At 38.6% G+C, this 23460-nt stretch overlaps 2 protein-coding genes across 2 annotated transcripts in view; one reads left to right on the top strand and one right to left on the bottom strand.

Annotated features, from left to right (window-relative positions):
• Positions 1-23460, top strand: part of lsamp (limbic system associated membrane protein) — a 631545-nt gene that overhangs the window by 132188 nt on the left and 475897 nt on the right. The gene's annotated exons all lie outside the window — the stretch shown is intronic.
• LOC132857816 (eukaryotic translation initiation factor 4 gamma 1-like) overlaps positions 1-23460 on the bottom strand; it is a 796411-nt gene that overhangs the window by 743776 nt on the left and 29175 nt on the right. The gene's annotated exons all lie outside the window — the stretch shown is intronic.

Below are 23460 nucleotides of genomic sequence, written 5' to 3'. Positions count from 1 at the left end.
TCATCTTCAATAGGATGCGCCGCACTGATCATCATCATACGATGACACTAAGATCAGTAGTGGGGGCAGAAGCGGGCAAGTCAATGCACCTTTCAAGCTAATTGTTGTGGCCAGTACTGTATATAAGCAGGATCTCTGTTTGTTTGGGAGCTTGCCAGAGAAGAATCAAGAAGTGTTGCTTCCTCAACTCTTTAAAGAGTGATGCCAGCTGGGGAGATCACAGGCATGGTCATAGAGAGAGAGTTTGTAGTTATTTCTACCCAATTTTATATCAGGGTGAAACGATGGCAGAGTTTTTTTCACTCTTCATGGTTCCAGGGTTTTATCTTGAGACCTATGTTTATTAGTTTATTTTTCCAGGTCCATGTTAGTTTCCCTTTGGTTCTCTAGTTACCTCCTACATACTAAAATATACCGATAGGTGGATTGACTATATTAGATTGAATATACATATTGACTATATCGTCACTGTCGGGCGGAATCCTCGTATCTCCAAAACCGTTATTTTTCAGGAAATGAAAAAAACGCCGTACCTTATCTGCAGTGCACAGGGTTTAGTCCGCGTTGCAGTGGATTGTCTTGCGCTAAATTCCTGTCCTCAGACGAGCACCAGAATTAGCGGGGGTCAAGAGTTTTTTTTCTTTGAGCCCAGTGTTTTGAAGACATTTACCTCAGAAGACGTGTTGATTCGTTGCGACTCTTCTTGAGGAGAAATATGCCGTGAAGCTCTCCCGCGGAGTGAGGAAGAGGTGGACAGTTGAAGTGTCCAATGGAGTTATGAGATTTGCGCTCAAGCTATTTTCAAGACTTTAGATTGGTTAATAACTTGTAAATATAACAGACCCACGTGGGGACTGACCAATAGCATCGATATGTGAAAAAATATGAAATTGACAAAATTTGGACATACGAGGTTTCCGCCCGACAGCGACGATATGCTTAAAAAGCTGTGCTTCTTGTAATTAAGAAGTGAAGTTAGCAGTTATCATTGCATTACTGTGCCAAATGTGTACCACATGAAAAGTGTTAGCTTGTGTTGCTAAGCATCTAGCTGTAATATTCTTTCTTTTTTTTGTTGTTGCCTTTCTATGCTTTAGATGGCTTAAAACAGCAAAGGAGGATTTATGTGGCAAAATGTTTTCTTTTTTCTCACTGATGTTAAAGTACCAGCCATTATTTAAACCAGTTACATGCTGGATTTATCCAATCATGGTTTCAGGCATTGCAATTATGCAAATAAAAACATTTATGAAGGAAGGTACAGTGTAAAATATCAGATTATGAAGAGCCAGGATGAATTGTTAACCCAGGGTAAACTATGTGTAACACAAGATAACTTAAGTCTAATTCTCTAGATTCTCTAGATTCGATTTTAGCAGCACAAGAGAAATAAAGGCAATAGGGATATTGAACTTCTAAAACATAGCAAAACTTAGCATTTTTGAAGCTCCAGAGCTATTTTAAAGCTTGTGGGAGATTGTATTTGCTGACCCTTTACAATCCCTAATCACATTCTATCATGCTGAGTGGATGGTGTTATTTATTTTTACCAAGGACCACTTAGTCAATTAAGACCCTGTATACAACCCGGAACAAAATAATTGCTCCTGTGACCGCTTTGATTCTCGTTTAATGAACCAAACACAAATAATTTACTCTCGGCTATTAATCAATGCTGAGCACACTTGCTGGTTCGTACTGGTTTATACGGAAAGCAAATCTATTGCGCCAAGGTGATATTTATAACTTATTGAATTTGAAGGAACTCTTTACAATTTTAACGGTTTAAAATCAACCCCAGAACTAAACAGACAGTCTGATCTAGGGATCATTTTAAACATCTCGTTCTTTTTTTTTTTTTTTTTGTAATATTGTGTTCCACGTCCTCATATCCGACAGCTGGATGCTGGGAAAAACCGCCCACTAATTCAGATGCATTCAGAACCCTTGACTCTCTAGTTATTTAGATCAACACGAGCTTTTGTTTGAATACATGTCTTCCGATGGCACATTTACAGAGGAGACGTGATTAACGTTAACAAGTCCTTTTTAGTTCAATTAGTCTCTCAGTGCGTCTGGCTTGCTTGTGTTAAAGGATCATGTTGTGTTTTTGTTTTGGGTTTTTTTTTTTTATCAGATCTAATAAATCTGTATTATTCTCAAAGCTGCCATGTAATTAGATGCAGGCTAATGCGAGATAACCATTGTCCTAGTAAGACTGTAACATGCTTTCTCAAATGAGACATGAGACGCTGTGAAAGATATGTTGAAGGGGGAGCAGAACATGAATTAATGCTCGCTTGCAATTGAATTTGCAGGCATTCGTGTAAGATCTAACACTTAGCTTCCAGAGTACTTTTCAATTTTTGTATTCATTATAAATTAAAATTGCAAGCCCCTCCCCTCAGTACAGTTATTGTTTTAGCGTTTTTTAACAATTGACGGTCACAAAGCAGTTTAACGTGAGGAAAAAAAACTCAGATGATGTAAAAAACCACTAGGGCAGTGGTTGTCCAAGTGGTTGTCCAAGTGGTTAAGTCTCTGGGTTGTTGAGCAGAAGGTCAGGGTTCAAGCCCCAACACTACCAAGCTGCCACTATCGGGCCCTTGAGGAAGGCCCTTGGCTGATCCTGTGCTCTGACCCCAACCTTCAAAGTTATGATATGCCAGAAAAACATTTCACATCTATTTGCGTTAAAATTAAAGAATTCTATTCTATTCCATTTTAAGGAGCCTTGCGGATCCAGACTCTAAACGGAACCCATCCTCATCAGGGTGACAACTAATAAATAATTTCTCTTCTATTACTGTGCAGTACATAGGGTCAAAAAGTGCAACTGCATAACCAGGAAATTGATTCTTGCAGTCTAAAGCCATCTTCATGGTTTCTAAGTAGTACCATCCACAACAATTCCATGTAACTCTAGACTGGCCAGCCTCAGCAGCAGCGGAAAGTGGCCTCCAAGTGACCAGAAGTAGGGCATCAGGATGGATCAGGCAGGCAGATCTGGAGAGCTGAAGGGCTCCTGACCAGTGTTATCTCTGGAGTAGCATGTGTAGGTCGAAAGAAAGCGAGAGAGAGCCTCTTGTCTTTTTCTTCTTCTTTGCTCTCCTAGATCCTTAAAGGTAAGGTGTCCGTTGTTTGAAAGCCAGTGTTGACATTTGAAATCACCAAAACAAACACGCCCCTAACCCAAATGGGTCCCACCCCTGTATTGATGCTCCGCCCACACATACATACTCAACCCAGGCAACTAATGGAAAGAAATGTGTCTTTATCATAGCTGAAGGGAAGAACAATACGATTGCAGATAAACAAACAAGCAAAAATGACACACAAGCATAATCATGCAAAGGACGGCATATATTAGTTCTGTGTAACAAAGCAAAACCAACGTTACTCACCTATCGAGAAGGAAAAAAGCTCCTCGGCGTCCCATCGCAGGCCTTCACGCTCCTTCAGTTCTCTCCAGTGCTGGAAAGCTGATCCTATATTAACACAGGTCCTACTTCTTGCCTTATCGTAAGCCCTTCTTCGCTTTCTTTCTTTATTTTTATCCTCCAGGGCAATGTTAAAACCGCTTTCTGCTGACGTCACACATGTGCACTGAACACTCTCTCCACCCATATTGACAAGACACACCCCTTTCTGCTCATTGGCTACACGTTAGTTTTGTTTTTGTTTTGTTTAGCGGCCCAAAGCAGTTTTCTGAAGCATTTCTCAAACAATGGAGACCCCACCTTTAAAATTACCTTTTAAAGTCTACCCTGGAGCTACATGGGTTGAAACATGCTTCCCCTTTCAGAAGTTCGTCATTGTTTACTTCATGGTAAACTTGTAGGCGTTTCTTGTATACATTAACCAGTTTCTGACATGGTGAAGGCGGTGTGTAATGGCAATCAGTTCAAGAGGAAGGCGTTACTCATCGGCTCTGAACAGCACTTAGTCAATTAGGACTCAGGATAAAAGCAGAGACGAAAATAGATTGCGGTTCAGCAGAGATTTCACTTTCAGATGTGCATCTGGAGCTTAGTGATTCATTTTGCTTCGTTGCATGTACTGTAGCATGTAATATATACAGTGCTCTCAATTCTCTGAAAATTAGTTATGACACAGTAAAGCAACAAAATCCCAAATGACTGGCTTGAATGATTTTGGTCTTATGATGGGAGTAGGCTGATGTTTCTTTAGTTCCCCAGGGGGAGATGAGAGGAAACTGGAGAATCTTAACTGGATGCTGGAAGCACACGTGAATCCACACACACTGAAACCTGAGCTATACCCTGAGCCTATCAGGACCCTAGTTCGTTCCTATCAGCAATTTCATTTCAAGGAAATGAACATTTGTGTTTTGTTATGATCTGATGGAAAAACAGAGCCTTAATGCATCTACATTCTTTGATTCATTTGCACATGTTTCCAAAATGCCATTCTGAAATGAAGAAGTAATTAAGAGGCATATCATCTTGTTTTTTAAATTGCTGGCATTAAATGTTAATGTGTTCTACTTGGAGCTCACTGTGCTGTTATAAATCAGCCCAGTTTTTAGCACTGTTGATTTTAGATGCAGTCATTTTCTGGATAATGTGGTGTTTTAATAATATTAAGCAAAAACGTTATTTAAAAAATGTGTACACTGTAATGACTCCCAATAGGAGGTATTTAAATGTACCTTGAACAAAAGTACTGTTTTGTATTTATTTGGTATGATTGCTTTAGTGGGAGGCACATTTGCCCCATACAGTAGCTCCAGGGTTGAGGGTTTGATTCCTGCCTCTGTCCTTAGATTGTCTGTCATGTGTGAATGGGTGGTATGGGTTCGCCCCTCATCCAGGGTGTCCCCGCCTTGTATCCCAAGTCCCCTGGGGTACTGTAGGTTCTATCTTCCCTTTGATTCCCTGCATAGGATAAATTCAAGGAAGCTCTGTCCTTGGCAGCTTGATTGTTAAGACATTAGACTACTGACTGGAAGATTAAGAGTTCAGATCCCAAGAGCACCAAGTTGCCACTGTTGGGCCCTTGAGTGAGGCCCTTAAACCTCAACTTTTTAACTCTTTAAATAAGAGAAATGCAAGATGCTCTAGATAAAAGATCTGCCAAAGGTCATAAATGTAAATGAAATGAATTGATGAATGCAACCAATCTGTTTAAATACTGACGTGTTTAAAGATGGTTGATTTCTGGATTCTGATTGGTCAGAACGGTTGAATCATTTTCCACAATGTTTATGGACTCCATTGCCAGCACATTGTTGTAGTTTGTAGCTTGAAGTTTACTGACGTCTTCGGAAAACAGGAGTTTACCCTTTAAGCGCTTTCAAGATAAAATTTGTTTTGTCTTTGTTATAGCTGCTTATATGATAAGCAACATGTTCAAAATAATTCAAGAATCAGGTATAATTTTTTTTTCTCTCATTTTGGGAAAGAGGTTCTTATCCTTGGTTTTCCATTTATACCAAGATGAGTCTGTTGTTGAAACTTCATAATTCGCTTAAAGTTTGTGAAATGAGCCGACGCATTCTAGCTTCGCCTTTAGCATCGCAACGAACTGTTAGCTTTATCGAAGCAGCATTCACTATCATGGTTCTATTGGTGCAATGTCATTTGTACTGGATTTTCAGGCAGCGTTTGAAATGGTATTCTGAGATCTACCGTATCAGATCCTGATAGGCATCAGGAAGCAGATATTGATGACGGGTGAGTAAAAATTGGATATTATATATAAAGGAGCGAAGGAACGATTTGACCAAAGTAAAGATGCCTTGACTCTACTAACTTTAACCTTGAGTGGTTCTGATGGATTTGTGTGTGGTAAATATCCGGTGGTGATCAAGCCTCCTGGACTAGACAGAAATAATCTGGTTTAAAAGGTTTGTGAACGAATAACGCATATGCGTATCTCATCCGATTCTATTGCTGAAAGAAGCTTAGCTCTTCTGGCGCATTTACTGTATACCAGCGACGTTTTAAATTACTTTAAATACTGTATGGTCCGTGTCATTTTAGCATCGAAGAAAAATGACACTCTTTTTCATACGGAGTCATTATCCGACCGGTTAATTTAGAGAATGCATCATGTTGTCGAAGTCAAAGTCGTTAGCACAAAACTGCCAAAATGAAGTGTAATTATGTAGCACATCATTGTAATTACTCATGCATTAATTTGTGATACCTCCATTGCTCCTGTGAGTGAGAGCCAGAGAGAGAGAGAGAGAGGATTTTGATTGTGATGGATAATGCCGAAATCAATCACAGCAAAGTCCACACTGTGATTTTAACCGTCATTGATATTTAAAAAAAAAAACAACAATGCAGCTTTTAACAAAAGAGTTAGTCTGAGTTAGTCTTAATGGTGAAGTTTGTAGAGGAAGTTGACATCGTTTTCACTGCTGGACTCCGTAAACAAAATGTCCTACATGTCCCTGAGTGTGTCATTATCCACTGTGTCTGTGCTACTTCACTTTTCCTCCCACTTCTGCTCCCCATCCTTTTCTTCATCTCTATCCATCTCAACCCATGTTCTTTCACTCCCTCCGGTTTGACCTCCTGTTCTGTCTACCTCCTTCTGACTTAGCTCTAACAAGGAGGTGCGTGTGTGTGTGTGTGTTTGCTTTATGACCTTGTGGTAGATTGAGCCATTTTTTTTTTTTTTTTTTTGTAGCCACACTCTATTATACTTGTTATTATTTCCGAAGTCCAGTCACACAACAGGAATGATAGTGACTGAAAGGTTATGGGTTCGCTTATTTCCTTCAGCAAAACCATTAACCCTCAGCTGCTCTGCTTAAACAGACATAACCAGCTTTAAAATCACTGCGTTTTTCTAAAGCGAAGAGATTTATGGTCCAGATTTGGGGGCGGGGCTTATCGCTAGTTTGCGTTCACATAGGATTCCCAACAACTGATTGCGCAATTGGAAGTAGCGCTTAAATTCACGTATATAGGATTTCCATTTATGATCAAACAGGTTTGTTTTCACATGGGATTCCCAACTACTGATCACCTGTGCATTTGGGGGTTGGGCTTAAATAATCATCACCGGTTTGCTCTCTTGTAGAATTTCCAATCATTGACCGATTGCACAACTGGGGGCTTATTAATAATCGTGGGTTTCTCTGATAGGATTCCTAACAATTGATGAATTGTGCAGGCTTTCAAAAAGCCAGCCTATAATTTTCCACCTCTTTTTGGAGACTCCAGAGTACTAAATTGTTTCAGATAAACAGGTCTTATATGACCGAAACATTCAATGTTGTGCTCGGGGAAGAGACCCATCATTCCACACTCCTTTAACACATGGGTCATGGTTAGCTTAGCCTTAAAAGCAGATTCTGTCTACAGGATCTGAAGGGTCTGATTTTACTGGAAAACAAACCTCTACTGTATACTGTATCTAACCCTCTCTGAGTCTACAGGTTTTACAAAAATGTATGGATTACTAACTGGTGTAGTTCTCATCAGTCAGCCAACAAAATTCTACTCCACATCCAAGCACTTAATTATGAGGTGATCAAGTACCAAATTTCACAAACCATTAAAACAAGATCTAATTTGTTGGTGTAAACACACTATGCTTTCTGGTTGTGCACAAGCCTGCATCTAAACAATGCTTTTAGAGCCCTTTTCAGGATAAGAAGCACTTTTCTACAAAACCACATGGACTGAAACAAACTAAATTAATTGGAAGTTGTCCAGCAACGTCCAGCAAATTGTTGTACTTTTTCAAGTACCGTTTTCAGCTCAAGTGCCTCTTTTCAGGAGAAAAAAAATAAATCCCTCTTATCGCTGACGGATGGTGGTTGGTAGAGGCATCTGGTGAAATAAAATGAAGTGCAGGAAGGAGCGATGAGGATAGTGGGGCCACAAACAATATTTACACAACATCTGTTTTAGGTGTGGAGAGTTTTATAGTTATGGTATAATTTATTTGGAAGAATCATGCCTGAGCTACCTTGGAGACTCTGAGAATATGGTCAGCATTCCGATTGGTCAGGTGTTGATTCATTTTAAGGGTGCAGGTTCAAATCACTTGGGGACTGTTTTTATCAGTGCAGGAAAGGAGGCGTGGCCAGTGATGTTATTGAAGTGGAGGAGGCATGTCGGTGAAATCGAGGAGTTGTGGCCTGTGTACTAGATGGGGTGTGGCCTGTGTTTTCTCGGTGTAGTAGAGGAGGCATAAACTGTGTTTTAGTCTTGTTTTAGTCTTGTAGAGGAGGCATGACCTGTGTTTTTGTCTGTGTAGTAGAGGTGTGGCCTGTGTACTAGATGGGGTGTGGCTTGTGTTTTCTCCATGTTGTAGAGGAGGCGTGAACTGTGTTTTAGTCTTGTAGAGGAGGCGTGGCCTTTGTTTTTGTCTGTGTAGTAGAGATGTGGCTTGTGTTTTACTCTGTGTAGGAGAGGAGGCGTGGCCTGTGTTTTACCTTGTGTAGCAGAGGAAGAGTGGCCTGTGTTTTTACTCTGTGTAGTGGAGGAGGTGTGGTCTGTGTTTTTACTCTGTGTAGTGGAGGAGGTGTGGTCTGTGTTTTTACTCTGAGTAGTGGAGGAGGTGTGGTCTGTGTTTTTACTCTGAGTAGTAGAAGAGGCGTGGCCTTTGTTTTTACTCTGCGTAGCGTGGCCTGTGTTTTTCTCTGTGTAGTGGTGTGGTCTGTGTTTTTACTCTGTGTAGTGGAGGAGGTGTGGTCTGTGTTTTTACTCTGTGTAGCAGAGGAAGAGTGGCCTGTGTTTTTACTCTGTGTAGTGAAGGAGGTGTGGTCTGTGTTTTTACTCTGTGTAGTGGAGGAGTTGTGGTCTGTGTTTTTACTCTGTGTAGTGGAGGAGGTGTGGTCTGTGTTTTACCCTGTGTAGTGGAGGAGTTGTGGTCTGTGTTTTTACTCTGTGTAGTGGAGGAGGTGTGGTCTGTGTTTTACCCTGTGTAGTGGAGGAGGTGTGGTCTGTGTTTTCCACTGTGTAGTGGAGGAGGTGTGGTCTGTGTTTTACCCTGTGTAGCAGAGGAAGAGTGGCCTGTGATTTTACTCTGTGTAGTGAAGGAGGTGTGGTCTGTGTTTTTACTCTGTGTAGTGGAGGAGGTGTGGTCTGTGTTTTTACTCTGTGTAGTGGAGGAGTTGTGGTCTGTGTTTTTACTCTGTGTAGTGGAGGAGGTGTGGTCTGTGTTTTACCCTGTGTAGTGGAGGAGTTGTGGTCTGTGTTTTTACTCTGTGTAGTGGAGGAGGTGTGGTCTGTGTTTTCCACTGTGTAGTGGAGGAGGTGTGGTCTGTGTTTTACCCTGTGTAGCAGAGGAAGAGTGGCCTGTGTTTTTACTCTGTGTAGTGAAGGAGGTGTGGTCTGTGTTTTTACTCTGTGTAGTGGAGGAGGTGTGGTCTGTGTTTTTACTCTGTGTAGTGGAGGAGGTGTGGTCTGTGTTTTTACTCTGTGTAGTGGAGGAGGTGTGGTCTGTGTTTTTACTCTGTGTAGTGGAGGATGCGTGGCCTGTATTTTTACTCTGTGTAGTAGAAGAGGCCTGGCCTTTGTTTTTACTCTGCGTATCGTGGCCTGTGTTTTTCTCTGTGTAGCGTGGCCTGTGTTTTTCTCTGTGTAGGAGAGAAGGCGTGGCCTGTTTTTTTTCCTCTGTGTCGCAGAGGAGGTGTGGCCTGTTTTTTGTCAATACAATGATTGAATATTAAGTCAAGTTGTTGGCACAAGAGTGTTCTAAGTCACCATATGCTGTAAATTCTTTTAACCATCAGATGCATACTGCATTTTCATCAGTTCTATAAATCAGCTCAAGTTGGAAAAATAGCAAATAAATTCTGTTTTACACACAATAGAAAGATGTGACTGGGTTTTGTAAAATGCGCTTACGATATCGTCAGTTTCTCTCGAATGTCAAAGGAGCATCAACGTGCAGACTTGTACCTCCAGCTTCAGATTCAGAACAGTTGACATCCTCCTCTTTTTCTCTTTTTCTTTATATTTTTTTCTTGCTCTGTTTGTGAGTGAATGTCAGAGCCTTTTATTCCTGAGAGAAAGCCAGAGGGGGAGCAGATGCAAAGCCTCATGGGTAAAAAGGAGATCTTCACTAGCATTACAATTCCTCACTTGAAATTCTTCACTGGTCCATCCTTTTCTCCATCCTTATTGTCCTCCATCTTTAATTTTCATGAGTGCGAGTGTGAGTGGCTGGATTTAATGAAAGCCTTCGAGTGCGGTTAATACACTCGCTTTAGTCCTGCATGAAAAATTTATACGACTCAAAAAGATAATTGTCAAAACCTGATGCTTACAGAATTTCTGGGCCACCATGATGATGATGATTTCTCTCCTTGAGGCTCTCATGACTTTTGATCTACATTTCCCACAATGCACAGAACAGCGGTGTTATAATCTCCTCCCAAACTTCAACCATCTGTTCATTTCTGACCACTTTTTATCTCCACACACACACACCTACAGTATGTTAGAGCAATGGTGAGCACGCTGAGCTTCCATCTGCTCCTATCCTCAAACCACCGCTGTTCATTTAACATCAGTTAGTAAAGCGGAATGTGAGGTAGAAGGATATGGATGGTCTGGTTTTGGACGTGAGCTTCTGAGATGGGGATCCATCTTGAGTTCTGTCTGCTACGCTGGATAAAATGACTCCTTTCTTGATCAAAAAATCTATCAAATTATTTGGTTTGACTTGACATTGGGTTAAAACTTCTGAATTAGAGACCTTCAAACCCCGCACCCCATGTTTTTATGCACAGTTCAATGCAAATGTTTGTCTCTTTGACTATTTTTTTTAAATGTATACTCAAATTAGATGTTTCTGTTTAATCCAAATGATTACAGAGAATTTGTTGCATTTGTGTATTTCTACTAAAATAAAAAAGAGGCAAAGCCAGATATACAAAATCACTTCTCATACCACAGACACCGTGGTCAGACATTGCGCTAGGTTTCATCACCGACCTCCCAGAATTCCTTGGTCAAACATTCATCCTGGTTCATCATAGATCGATTCCTGAAGTCACTCTGCTGAGGAAGTCCCTTCCCCTGCCCCCTGCCCCCTGCCCCCTGGTCTCTGCTCCTTGCTCCCTCTCCCCCTGCACACCATTACACCTCATGGCCTCACCACTGGGCTCCACCTCCACCTCCCTGTTCTATCTCTGAAAGATCACTTCAGCGCTTTAATGATGCTGATCAAACGTCAATAGAGATTGAGAATGTTAGCTGTGATGGATTCTGGGAAGTGTAAGCTGTGATTGTCATGTCTGCAGGTTGCAGTGTGTTCTGGGAAAGTGATTTGACATTGACCTGACAGTTATGTAACACAAATTCCGCCAAACTTTTTGCATTATTTTCTCTACCCTGACTTGCACATTCGACCAGTCTAAGGAGCCTCCTTGTCCTAATATCCTAATGAACATCTGTGGCTTGTTTCCTGACTCGTCCTGCATGCCAGAGGGTGAATACATGAATATACACATCTTTTATTTATTACCATGTCAACTACATCAACACACTTGCAAAGTTATCTATTAAGTTTCTTAGATTTTAATCAGTACTGTTAAAGTATCCAGTGACATAAGCTTTGAAAGCCATGAAAACAAGGCTGAAATTCTCTACAGGTGGAAGTAGTTTTCAATCTCATATGACACGATGCATCACACTAGGATTAAAAAAAAAAATAAACACGTCATTATTTTTTTTTTTTATCCTAGTTTAGTTACCATGTTATACAGCTACAATGGGGGGAAAAATAATGAACTTAAGTCAAATCATCAGTCACATCAGTCCCGTATGTTTGAATTGTGGAACATTAACACAATTCGTTGTCACACGATTTGATAGTGTAGCTTTAAAACCCTGAATAAAATCACATACCAAGTTCACATGTGACTATGAGAAACAAACCCAGTGTTTTGCAACATACACACTGAATTACAACTTTATCACTGCTTTATTCCACAATGTGTGGCTTTGTTACTGCTGAGGGCATCTCTTAGTCCAGGAAGAAATGTCTTCTGTCAAAAGTAACTCAGCCTCATCGCACGTTCCTGTCGTGTTTTATTCCCTATATGTTGATGTACAAGGAAGCAGCACTGCTAGGGTCTCTGCATTACTGTGATCTGAAACACTGGGTAACGATCCTGCCACTTGTGCGAGTGTTCAGCGTCAATCCAGATTTCAGAGAAAAAAGGAAATGCCCATGGGTTCAACTCTCATGTGTAACAACACTCAGTCTTCCTGCTGCGCTCACAGACGTTGTCAGGATTTCTGCCTTTTGGTGAAAATGGAAACTTGTGGGGGTTTTTTTTGCTGCAGAAGACGCGAAGTGGGAATTTGCTTCATTCCCAATGGAGGTCTGGATGAGCTCTTCTGAGTTTCTCACTCCACATTTCAATTCTATTTGAAGTCGCGTTGTCGGAGTGGACGCTGGTGGACAAAGCGCTGAGATACTGTACTCCACATCCACGCTACTTCATAAAATCAATACAAAAGATGACAACAAACGCAATTACTGTAAATGCTGTGTTCATGCAGTTATGGGGAAATTATCAACAGCAGGACCGTGTGATGAAGACGAAGTTGCTGCTACAGCTCAAAGTTGATTAATTTCCTATAACAGCATGTCCTGAACGGTGTTACTCCTCTCAGACCACAGCAGTGCTTGTTTTTATTTAAGAAGCGCAACTTGTATATTTTTATCCATTTCTAGTTACATTGAAGGTTGTTCAAGTGTTTTATTTTTTAGATTGACTTTCTTTCGACTCCTGAATGCTTGTACTATTGTCTTTTGACTTTGTTGCAATTCTGTCATGTTATCTGACTGTTGAGGGAAAAATGGAAAGAAAGAGGGAAATGGTAGAAAGGCTGGGATGTGTTAGATCAGTGGTTAAGGTGATGGAATTTTCCCCACTGCTGTCCCATCCAGCATGTCTCCGAGTGTAGCTGTGATAAGACGAATGAACTCTCACCTTGGTCATTAGAAAGCATTCTGTTAGTTTGCATTTTCTGAGGACAAAAAAGTGCTTTAAAGGCATTTCTTTGGAGAATAAATTGCTAGTCGAAGAGTAGCATGGCTAAGAGTTGAAGCCACCCTGAGCACTTCATGCTAATTAGCTTAAAGTCAGTATCACAAGCCACATTCTCCCCTTTTTTTTCTCTTTATCATCACGCATTGTGCTGAAATACTGTATTCCTTCTTCCCGAGAGGACAATGACGACATTTCCCATTTGGCTCATATTGTGCTGTTCTACAATGACTACGACATTATGGGAAAATAATTACTGCCTTTTTTTGATCATGCTGGAAAGAGAGTTTGGTGGTTGTAGCAGTATGCTAACACGCACTACAATGTTACTTCTGTGCTGCTTGGACCAAAAAGGAATAAAACTTAAACCAAATAAACAAAGACTGTAGGCTAGGACAGACAGGAACGTGCTTACAACCGTTAGCATAGGCTAAAGTCCAAACAAATAGTAGCTACCTGTCGAAGTGTAATAATATAAGAGATCTAGTTAGCTAGTTAAGTGCAGTGATTTACAGAAAAACAAACATGTAGCACTGGTACTGGTGAACATTGAATTATGCTAATGTCTATCTGTCTAATTTCAATATTTTCTCTGAATATGTTTGACTAACTACTAACTAATGAGCTAATACAGTATATTGTGCATGTTATGCTAGCAGGGCATTTAGAGTGTATTTACAGTACATGTCCTTCTAGCAAGCTTTTATATTGTACAAGTCATGCTAATATAGAGAATATTTGCACTGTCATGCTATTTATCACATTATAGGAATTTTATGGTGTAGTTCTTTCTAGCGAGCTTACACATTGTACGTATCATGCTAGCAGGATATTTACAGTATATGGAGGTTTAGTTTCTTTGTATTTGTTTTTCCTTGTTGTACTGTAGCTATTCTTCTGTTGAAAAACTATGACTAAATTACTGCTGGCTAATAATAGGCTTTTTTCCACACACTTTTATCATATAAGCCTTTAAAACATTTAACTATTAAAAATATGCTGTCAGTTTTTTTAAAAATTAATTTCTGTGCAGCATTTTGGTTGTAAGCAAGTAAAAGAGCTGACGGTTAGCATACAGTTAGCAAAAAGGTGGTGGACTATAGCTTACATGCTAATGCCATGAGAACATTAAGGATGCTTTATTGTAATAATTCACTTGGATTGCAATTTGCGTTCAGTATATAATTTAGTAAAAAAAAAAGCTGGATATGAGAACTTAAATAAATAAAAATAATAAAATAAAATAGCATGATAACCAACTACCTAAATAATTAAATGAATAAACAAAAAGAGATACATATTAAACTAAATCATTAACTAAATAAATATATAAATAAATAAATTACACCATCTGACTGTCTAAATATGTTAGATGGCATAATATTTATTTAGTTAATTATTTAGTTGGACAAATGGATAACACCCTATTTTATTATTTTTATTAATATGTTTAGATAGATAGCAAAATATTTTTCTTTCTTTCTTTCTATCTCTTTGTTTATTCATTTAATTTAGTTTGTTGGTTCTCATGCTATTTTATTTTATTATTTTTATTTATTTGTTATTTGTTAAAGCAACATGAAACATGCAACACGCTTTGATAGTGTAGTTTTAAAACCCTGAATAAAATCGCATACTGTACCAAGTTGACTGCTTTATACCACAATGTATGTTTTTATCACCTAAATTTACAATTTACTTATTTTCAATCGGGAAACACAATGGAAAATGAATAAATTAAAAATAAAGGATAAAATAAAATATAAAGAGTTTATAATAAAGGGGATATATCAGTGGAACATATTAATCATATAATTAAACAAACAGTGGTTATAATAACCCTATAATTTTGTGCATTATCTGCCCTGGGGTATTTTCCGGAGGTTTCTGCAAGCACAAATCCTGTCGGTTTGTTAGCATGGCATTTAACAGCTGGATGACCTGCTGAATTCACTCTTTATCCCGTAAGGATTCCTTCCTGTGTCTGAGAACTGGAATCTCATGCGCTGCAGCTATTATGGCGATTTCTCCAGGTGAGCGCTTCGCTACCAGCGTCTGTCGGAGTGATTGTCGGTGTGGATTTGAAGCTCTGTCATTCAGCAGTGTGGCGTCTCTGTCACAGGAGTCTGAAGTGGAAGTGATAATCGTGGGAACACCCACCACGCAGCAGTAGATGGGAAAAGCCGACAGGACACGGAGTGAGCGCTGGAAATACCCAGGACCAGACCACGTAATTGGCTCTCAGGGATGAGCAGACATGTATTAGGCAGCTTTTAAAAGGACATAATGGACACACCTGTAATGAAGAGCTGTTTCACTGGGGATTAAAAATTCCTACCTTGTCATCCATATAATAGCCTTCGACAACCATGTTGAAATGACCATCATGAAAACAAGGCTACAGGTGGAAGTAGATTTCAATCTCATATGACACGATGCATCACACTAGGATTAAAAAAAAATAATAAACACGTCATTTTTTTATCCTAGTTTAATTACCATGTTATACAGCTACAATGGGGAAAAATAATAAACTTAAGTCAAATCATCAGTCACATCAGTCCCTTATGTTTGAATTGTGGAACATTAACACAATTCGTTGTCGCACACGCAACACGATTTGATAGTGTAGCTTTAAAACCCTGAATAAAAATCGCATACCAAGTTTACACGTGACTGTGAGAAACAAACCCAGTGTTTTGCAACATACACACTGAATTACAACTTTATCACTGCTTTATTCCACAATGTGTGTTTTTACCACCTAAATTTACAGTTTTTCTTCCGTTCAGTTTTTCTTTCCAATCAGGAAACACACAATGGATCTGGTTAATTTTAATACTCTGTGAACCGATCATGCTCACTCTACACTGATCAAACGTCCAAATAATTTACAGATTTTTATATAAGCAGCAAATCATGTTTTGTTGATGTAATATTTGGAAACGCTGCATTTAAAGGAAGAAATGCTTTATTTTTTTTGCTTTAGGCATTATATATTCATTTGAATATATCTGTTGCTAGCATGCTAACTAACTATCAACAAAAATTAAAACGTATCATATGACATTACAGATGCTTTTAAACCATTTTTTTTTTAAAAGGAAAAATACTTTAAACATTATCTTCTCTCGCTTTCTGTCTTTGTGAATCTTTTCAGTTCTGCTTGTTGTGTGAGTTTTAAGATTACATCTGTAATGCGATATCTTGCATCATGACATCTGGCCGAGACATTATTACTAATAACCGCAACATGAAATGGAATCAGTTGTCATGTGGGTCTTCGTTAGAAGTGACGGCGAACATCACTGTCTTTCTGTTGCTAGGTTTTGCTGCTCTTGTGCTTTCTTGGTTAATGGGATTCACTCATTTTGCTGTAATTTGCTTGTGGCTCTTGGTGCAATATTATGATGTTGCAGCCTATAACTATAGACGACTTATTTAAAAAGCTGGACATCCCCAAACCCAAAAGGTTTAAAGGTTATCATTTCAAAGCATTTAAAATCTTTTAAAATCTCTTTTGTTGATATTGTCATTTGCTGTAATATTCCTTAATATGTAGCATTCATGGAAGTAGTCTCAATTTTTGGCTTTTTTTCATTTTATTTTTCTTATTTTACAGTGTCATACTGAATTCGCATAGAATTATTGTTGAAATTGAATTTATTTGTCATGTCTTACTCTACAGTGGTGCTTAATATGATGCTCACATTAAAGTACACTCAAGGATTTAAGATATTTTTTTGGTTTTTAAATTTTTTCTTTCTTTTTTTTTAACTTAGTTTTTTTTTAACATAGAAAAGTTCCCCCCAATTTTTTTTAAAAGCACAAATGTTTGTTATTATTTCTGCTCTCTGACGTGCCCCAATTTCTTGTTCGTAGGCAGACAAAATTTAATTTTAAATTTTTTTTTTTTTGTCAATTTAAGATTGAAAACCTCCCGTAGGTGCACTAGCAAAAATGGTTAATACCCATAATTAATAAATTAATTTCTAATCAGAATGAAATATTTAACCACGTTTGCGTTCTGTGTTCAGAAGTTCCTTCCGTCAGGGTCTTGAGTCCACAATCCACACACTATACTGTAATCAGTGAGGCAATCAGACTTTATCCGCAACCCGGTACTGATTTTTAACTCATTCTTAATGACTTTCCCTTCATTTTACCCCTGGCACCATCCTACGAGTCGCTCTAATAGATTCTTAGCTCGAGCGAAATTCATTATCCTTCCAATGAATAAGAAATCAAGACAGTATTTATCAAGAACTAGTCATGTTTGGTGTTTGAGGTCAAGGGCAATTTTCTTTTGCAAGAAGATAAAAACTGATGGCAAAATAAAAAATATTTTATTTGCGTGTGTTCTGTTTCTGTTGTGCATCACCGCTCGTTTAATGAATTAGCCGTATACTGTAGCATGATTGCCGTGTTAGGTAAGAAAATGTCCATAGGAACATCCTTAGCAAACATTTCATTTGTGAGAAAGACCATGCTTTAAACTCCGCCTCCATTCTAGCTAACCTCTTCCCTAACACCTTCCTGTGTCCTCGTCTCTTCAGGACATTCTAAACAATAATCCAAACATCACGTATCACAAAAATGTTAATTGTTTTTTTAAATATAAAACTTAACATGTGAAACTTTCCCTCTTAGAAGGCATGAATGCATGTCACATTTATACTGAAGGAGTCTCCAGTACCAGAGTTCGAGCAGTACTGTAAGTTTTCTGACGTCTCGCCATTTGATCGTTGTTAGCATATAGCTCATCTTGTCGGATCGGGCGTCGTAGCTGTGTTGAGGTTTATTTCGTGATCTGTTGGGAAATTTCCCATCAGCTGGTAATTTGAAACCCTTGTACCAGTTTATGTCTCATTTAGGCCTACGCTGCTCTGAAACCAGAGGGAATAATGATTCTTTGGCAGGGATACACAGGGCTTGGGGAATTTGGAGGGATTTAGCTGTATTAAACCACCTGTTCTGCTTGGTGATGACCTTTTAGGAAAGATTAGCACATATTCGACACCTGTAGCTAGATTATGAGAATAATTATGTGTTAAATTTGCTCCTGAGGGGTTGTAAATGCTGTTTCTTTTGAATGTTTCCTCCTCAGAGCATCATGAATAAGATGTGTTCATGGGTAAAAGCATCATGCCACTATTATGTCTATCAATACGAATTATTTTTTTATATATATAGCTGTGTTCCTGCTTAATATTGTCATTCTGAGTAATCCATCAGTGTCATGCCACGCTTTTATCCCTCTCCAGACACCAAGCTCAGTCTGAATGATCTGCACATTAACGTTGAAACACAACAGGTTTATAGGTGATCAAAAAGCAGTCCAGACGTCCATGCATGCACTTTTTTTTTATATATATTTAGCTTTGATTATATGATTAGCACCGCTTTAGATCTGCTTATTAGAGAGACTTCTGGGGTCTTAGCAATAGTGTTTCAGTGAATAGATAAGGGATATTGAAACTTTATTGCTAGTATTTTTTATACAATTCAAGTCTAGGGAGAAAACACTTCGCATGGTTTGCATCAGCTGACCCCTTGCACTAAAGCTTAGAGTATGCAGGGGCGTCAGAGGAAGTCGAGGAATTCTACCATCGATAATCATAGATGGTAGAATAAAAGAGACAAAAACAGATTGTGAAAATATAAAACCATGAAACAATCAAGACAGTTAACAATGAATACAAATAGACCAAAAAATAAATAAATAAATAAATAAAGGTTAAACCTGGAACAGCTGCACACATTAGGGACCAGAACGATGATTGCAAAGGGGTAAAGATGGGACACCAAAACAAAGGTCAACAAAGAAAGCACAAATCACAAAGCCAAGCAACACTCATTGTTGTTGAGTACATACATACACAACATACAGTGTATAAAAGTGGAGAAAAATATCAGCCTGGTTTGTAGCTTGATATTAACACAGACATTCTGCTGTCACTACAACCGAAGAAAATTCTGCCCTTGAACTTTGACCTTGATGGCTCTACAATTTTCTCTGGACTAGTTGAACCTTTTAATTGGCTGACCAGATAAGAAGTCTTTCCCTTAAACCCCCCCCAAGCTTCTGGCAGGCTTCCTGAGAATGTTTGATCCCAGATTTATTCAGTAATCTGGCACCAACATGCGGAACATTTATCCTGCCATTAGAGCTTTGGCGCTCTTCATCCTCTGCCACTCAACACCCAGAAAACGTCTCTTTAAAGACCTCATAAGGGGTCTAACCAGAGCAGCTCTTTAAAATGGTATATTCTCTACAGTAGCTTTAGCGATAGTGGAGCAGTTACTAATCGATAAATTCCATCTCATGCAGCAATAAATGTCTCAATCCGGTGCAAATTGGAGATTAAATACATTTAGATCGTTTCATTTTCCTGATCAATAATGGGGTTTTTATGGGTCTTTGATGTCCAGAACTCCGGCTAGTCTCATTTATCAAAATGTGCCTGAAACTAGTTGTTGTAACAGCTGCCTGTACGTAAGAACATTGGTATTAATTACACGTATTAACAGCTGTATGAAATATCCACACATAGCTTGTCAGCTCACGCTCGTTTGCATAAGGACACGCCCTCAAATCATTGTATATGGTAAACAACTTGATTTTATAAAGGGGCAGAAAGTTTACGTTCGAGTGCATATAATTTCCTTTATTACATTTAGGAAATTTGTGATGCCAAATCACATATTTATGATTTGGGGATGTGGTAGCCTAGTGGTTAAGGTGTTGGGCTACCAATCGGAAGGTTGTGAGTTCGATTCCTACGTCCAACAAGCTGCCACTGCTGGGCTCCTGAGCAAGGCCCTTAACCCTCAATTGCTCAGTTGTAATAAAAAAATTAGAAAAAAAATTAAGTCGCTCTGGATAAAGGCGTCTGCTAAATAATGTAAATGCAAGTCATATTGGTAATGTATTGCAATGTGAATGCTCGAGTTTGAGAGAATTACCAGCACAGTCTCTTTTTTTTTTTTTCCTTGAAATTTACCTGTAGCCAAGATCCATAGAATAAACATCAACTAAGTCTAGACCGGAGAAACCAATTCAACTGATGATCCATTTCTCAATCTTAGCAGAAACTTTCCTCTGGTGCTAAAAACACGTTCTTCTGGGAAGTTACACGAGCTACAGATTTCAACAGTGAATAATCCTGATCAGTCTTTAAATGTTTTTTTTTGTATCCTGCCTTGATGCCCGATGACGCCTGAGATAGGCACAGGCTCCCCGTGACCCGAGGTAGTTCGGTTAAGTGGTAGAAAATGAATGAATGAATTAATTGTTGTTTAATATTCAGCTTCATGATTTTATTCAGTGGTATGTTTTTACATTATATATTGCTAAATTTGGCCGGTTGTTTTAAAAAAAAAAAAAAAAAAAATAGGATTTTTATTATAATATTCTAGACTGACTTATTTTCTAATTTAATTCATAAAATTGTCTTTTTTTTTTTTTTTTTAATTTTTTCATTTTTTTAACCAAAAACCTTTATAAGCAACCTTTTTATTTTTTATTTTCCCCTTCTTGCTTAACTCTAATCAGGATAATGTCTCTTTTTTTGTTGTTGTAAAGGTCAATGAGACCTTTTATTTTTTCTTTCTGAAATTAATGTTTATTATTATTATTATTCTTTATGAAGATGCCCTTGGGTGAAACCCAAGTTATCTGTACAATTATTCGAAAATTAAAACAAATCTAACATTTAAATCAGGGTCAAAGGATTCACACACCACTCTGAATGCTGAACATCTGAAGCACTGACATGGACTGAATTTCTTATTGATTGTGTTATTGTTTCCGAATTAAACACCTCTGGACATTTTGTTATTGAAAATGAAAGACTTTCAAGGTAATAGAAATAAGAAACCATGAAAACATTGCTTCGTCAATCCAACAGATCATCGATTATTTTCTACATCACATGTTCTGGGAGATTCTGGCAGATCAAGATTATTCGGACTGGTAAAGCTGCTTCTAGCTACCTTGCTTTCAAACTTATTTGTTTGTGTGTTTAAGCTTGGATCTGAAATTTGCCTCACCACAAACTCACCACCTTTTGTGCGCGTCACAGTTTGTTTCCTAGCAGAGGGCCAGAGGGCAGGGGTGCCAGATGCTGCTTGATGCATATGTACGTAGGGGCAGAATTTGAATAATGTGTAAAGGGTAATTATGAAATTTCATGTGTGAGGTCTTGACATTGTTTTGTGAACAGCATTGAGGGTTCTGCATAGAAACGGAACACGATTCAATTGGGAAAAAAAAAAACAACTCTGATTTTCCTCTGCTTACAAGTCCAGTGGTATTATGCTGGTCTGCAAGTTTGCCCTCCAAGAGTGAACCAACCTGACCGACTACTGTAGAAGCAGACTGACGAGTAGGAAGCAGCATTTCTGTTTCCAGCATGTAAGGTAAAGCATGCCGTCACTGGACTCTAGAACAGTGGAGACATGTTCTCTGGAGTGACAAATCACACTTTTCTGTCTGGCAATCTGATGGAGGAGTCAGGGTTTGGTGATTGCCAGGAGAACGATACTTGCCTGACCGCACTGTGTCAAGTATAAAGTTTGGTGGAGGGGGGGGTTGTTTTTAAGGGGTTAGGCTTGGCCCAATAGTTCCAGTGAAAGGAACTCAATGCTTCAGCATACCAAGACATTTTGGACAATTTCGTGCTCCAGATTTTGGGGGAACAGTTTGGCCCATCATGACTGTTTTTCCAACATGACTGTGCACCAGTGCACAAAGCAAGGTCTATAAACACATGGATGAGCAAGTTTGGTTTGGAGGAACTTGACTGGTTTGCATAGAGTCCTGATCTCAATCCGATAGAACACCTTTGGGATGAGTTATAGTGGAAACAGCGAGCCAGATCTTCTCTGGGCAACGTCATTGCCTGACCTATCAAATGCACTTCTAGAAAAATGGTCAAAAAGTGCCATAAACACACTTAAACCTTGCGAAAAGCCTGCCCAGAAGAGTGGCAGTGGTGGCTCAACTGGTTAAAGCTCTGGGTTGTTGATCGAAGGATCGGGGTTCAAGGAACAGCTCAGCCAAGCTGCCACTGCTGGGCCCTTGAGCAAGGCCCTCAACCCTCTCTGCTCCAGGGGCACTGTGTCATAGCTGCCCCTGCACTCTGACCCCAACCTCCTCAGTTGGGGTATGTGAAGAAAAGAATTCCACTGTGCTGTAATGTATATGTGACGATAATAAAAGCTTCTATGCCCCGTTCTTCTATTCTATGCCCCGTAAAGCCAGATGTCTCAAAACATTTGCCAATGTAGTGCATTTGAAGGGAATTTCAGGCAACCACCCTGTCCACACTATTGCCACTGAATTCTGGTTGTTAACTCATCAATCCTTTCATTATATACTATATTTTCATTACTTAAGTGTATAAGTTATAGGTTTTGTTCTGCTTATTTACACATCAGCATTTTGTTTGTTAATCCATACAAAATGTAGTCTGTGAAGAATCCAACATAAAGTAGGCTATCTGATATGAGAGAGGATCTAGGAAAGGATCTAGTCAAGTTTTGTTGTGGAATAACGATGTCAACAAGTCTGTAAAACTGTCACGAACTAAGAATATATTCTCATTGTATTCCTCGTTTTCTTTCCACAGTTTAAGGTGCATTAGCTGAAGGCCTTAAATCTAAATCAGCTGAGTCCAGGACATCGTCGATATCGTATGCAGAGCACTTCAGTGGTATAGCAGTCAGAAATCTATGTCTGCTTGTGCTTTAGTTAAAGTGATGCACTAGTCTTAAGGTTATTTCCCTCAGTACAGACTGAAAGTAAATTGACCGATCAATCCCTTTCGTCAATACAGGCCGGTTCACAAGGACATTTCACTACCCTTTACCAAACACATTGATATGCATTGCTGCTTTGTTGTTGGCTTCAAGATCAATTATTTTTTTACCTCACACTTGACCAGGAGTTGTCTGAATCGGAAACCCTGAAACAGTTGATCTGTTAAATCTGCTGACATTTTAAATACAAAACAGTGCATCATTTTTTTTACGTATAGATGTCTGCAGTTGATTGATTGTTGATTGTAGTTAAAAAAAAAAAAAAAAACCTACAAAAAAAATAAAATAAAATATAAAAAAAATTATATATTATATATATATATATAGTACATCTTTTTTAATCACATGAATTGCCATTTTTATAAACATAATTAAAAAATTTGGTTGAAATATTCTTTTTTTTTAAAAATGGAGATGACACTTGAATGATGTATATATCGTTAAATAAGCCATTAAAAAAATATCTACTTATTTAATATAGACAGGATTTTTTTGTGTTCCTCATTTAAAAAAAAAAAAAAATACATAAATGTTGAGCTTGAAAGGAAAAGAATGATTGAAAAAAAAAAAGAAATCAATAAATAAATACATATATATTTTATTTCGATAGAAAAAGCATGTTCGAGAGGGAATATTTAAATGCA

This window comes from Tachysurus vachellii, chromosome 15, assembly GCF_030014155.1.
Source record: "Tachysurus vachellii isolate PV-2020 chromosome 15, HZAU_Pvac_v1, whole genome shotgun sequence".
In the NCBI taxonomy this organism is placed as follows: Eukaryota; Metazoa; Chordata; class Actinopteri; order Siluriformes; family Bagridae; genus Tachysurus; species Tachysurus vachellii.
Note: the sequence above shows the minus strand (reverse complement) of the source record. Positions and strands in the feature narration are given on the sequence as shown.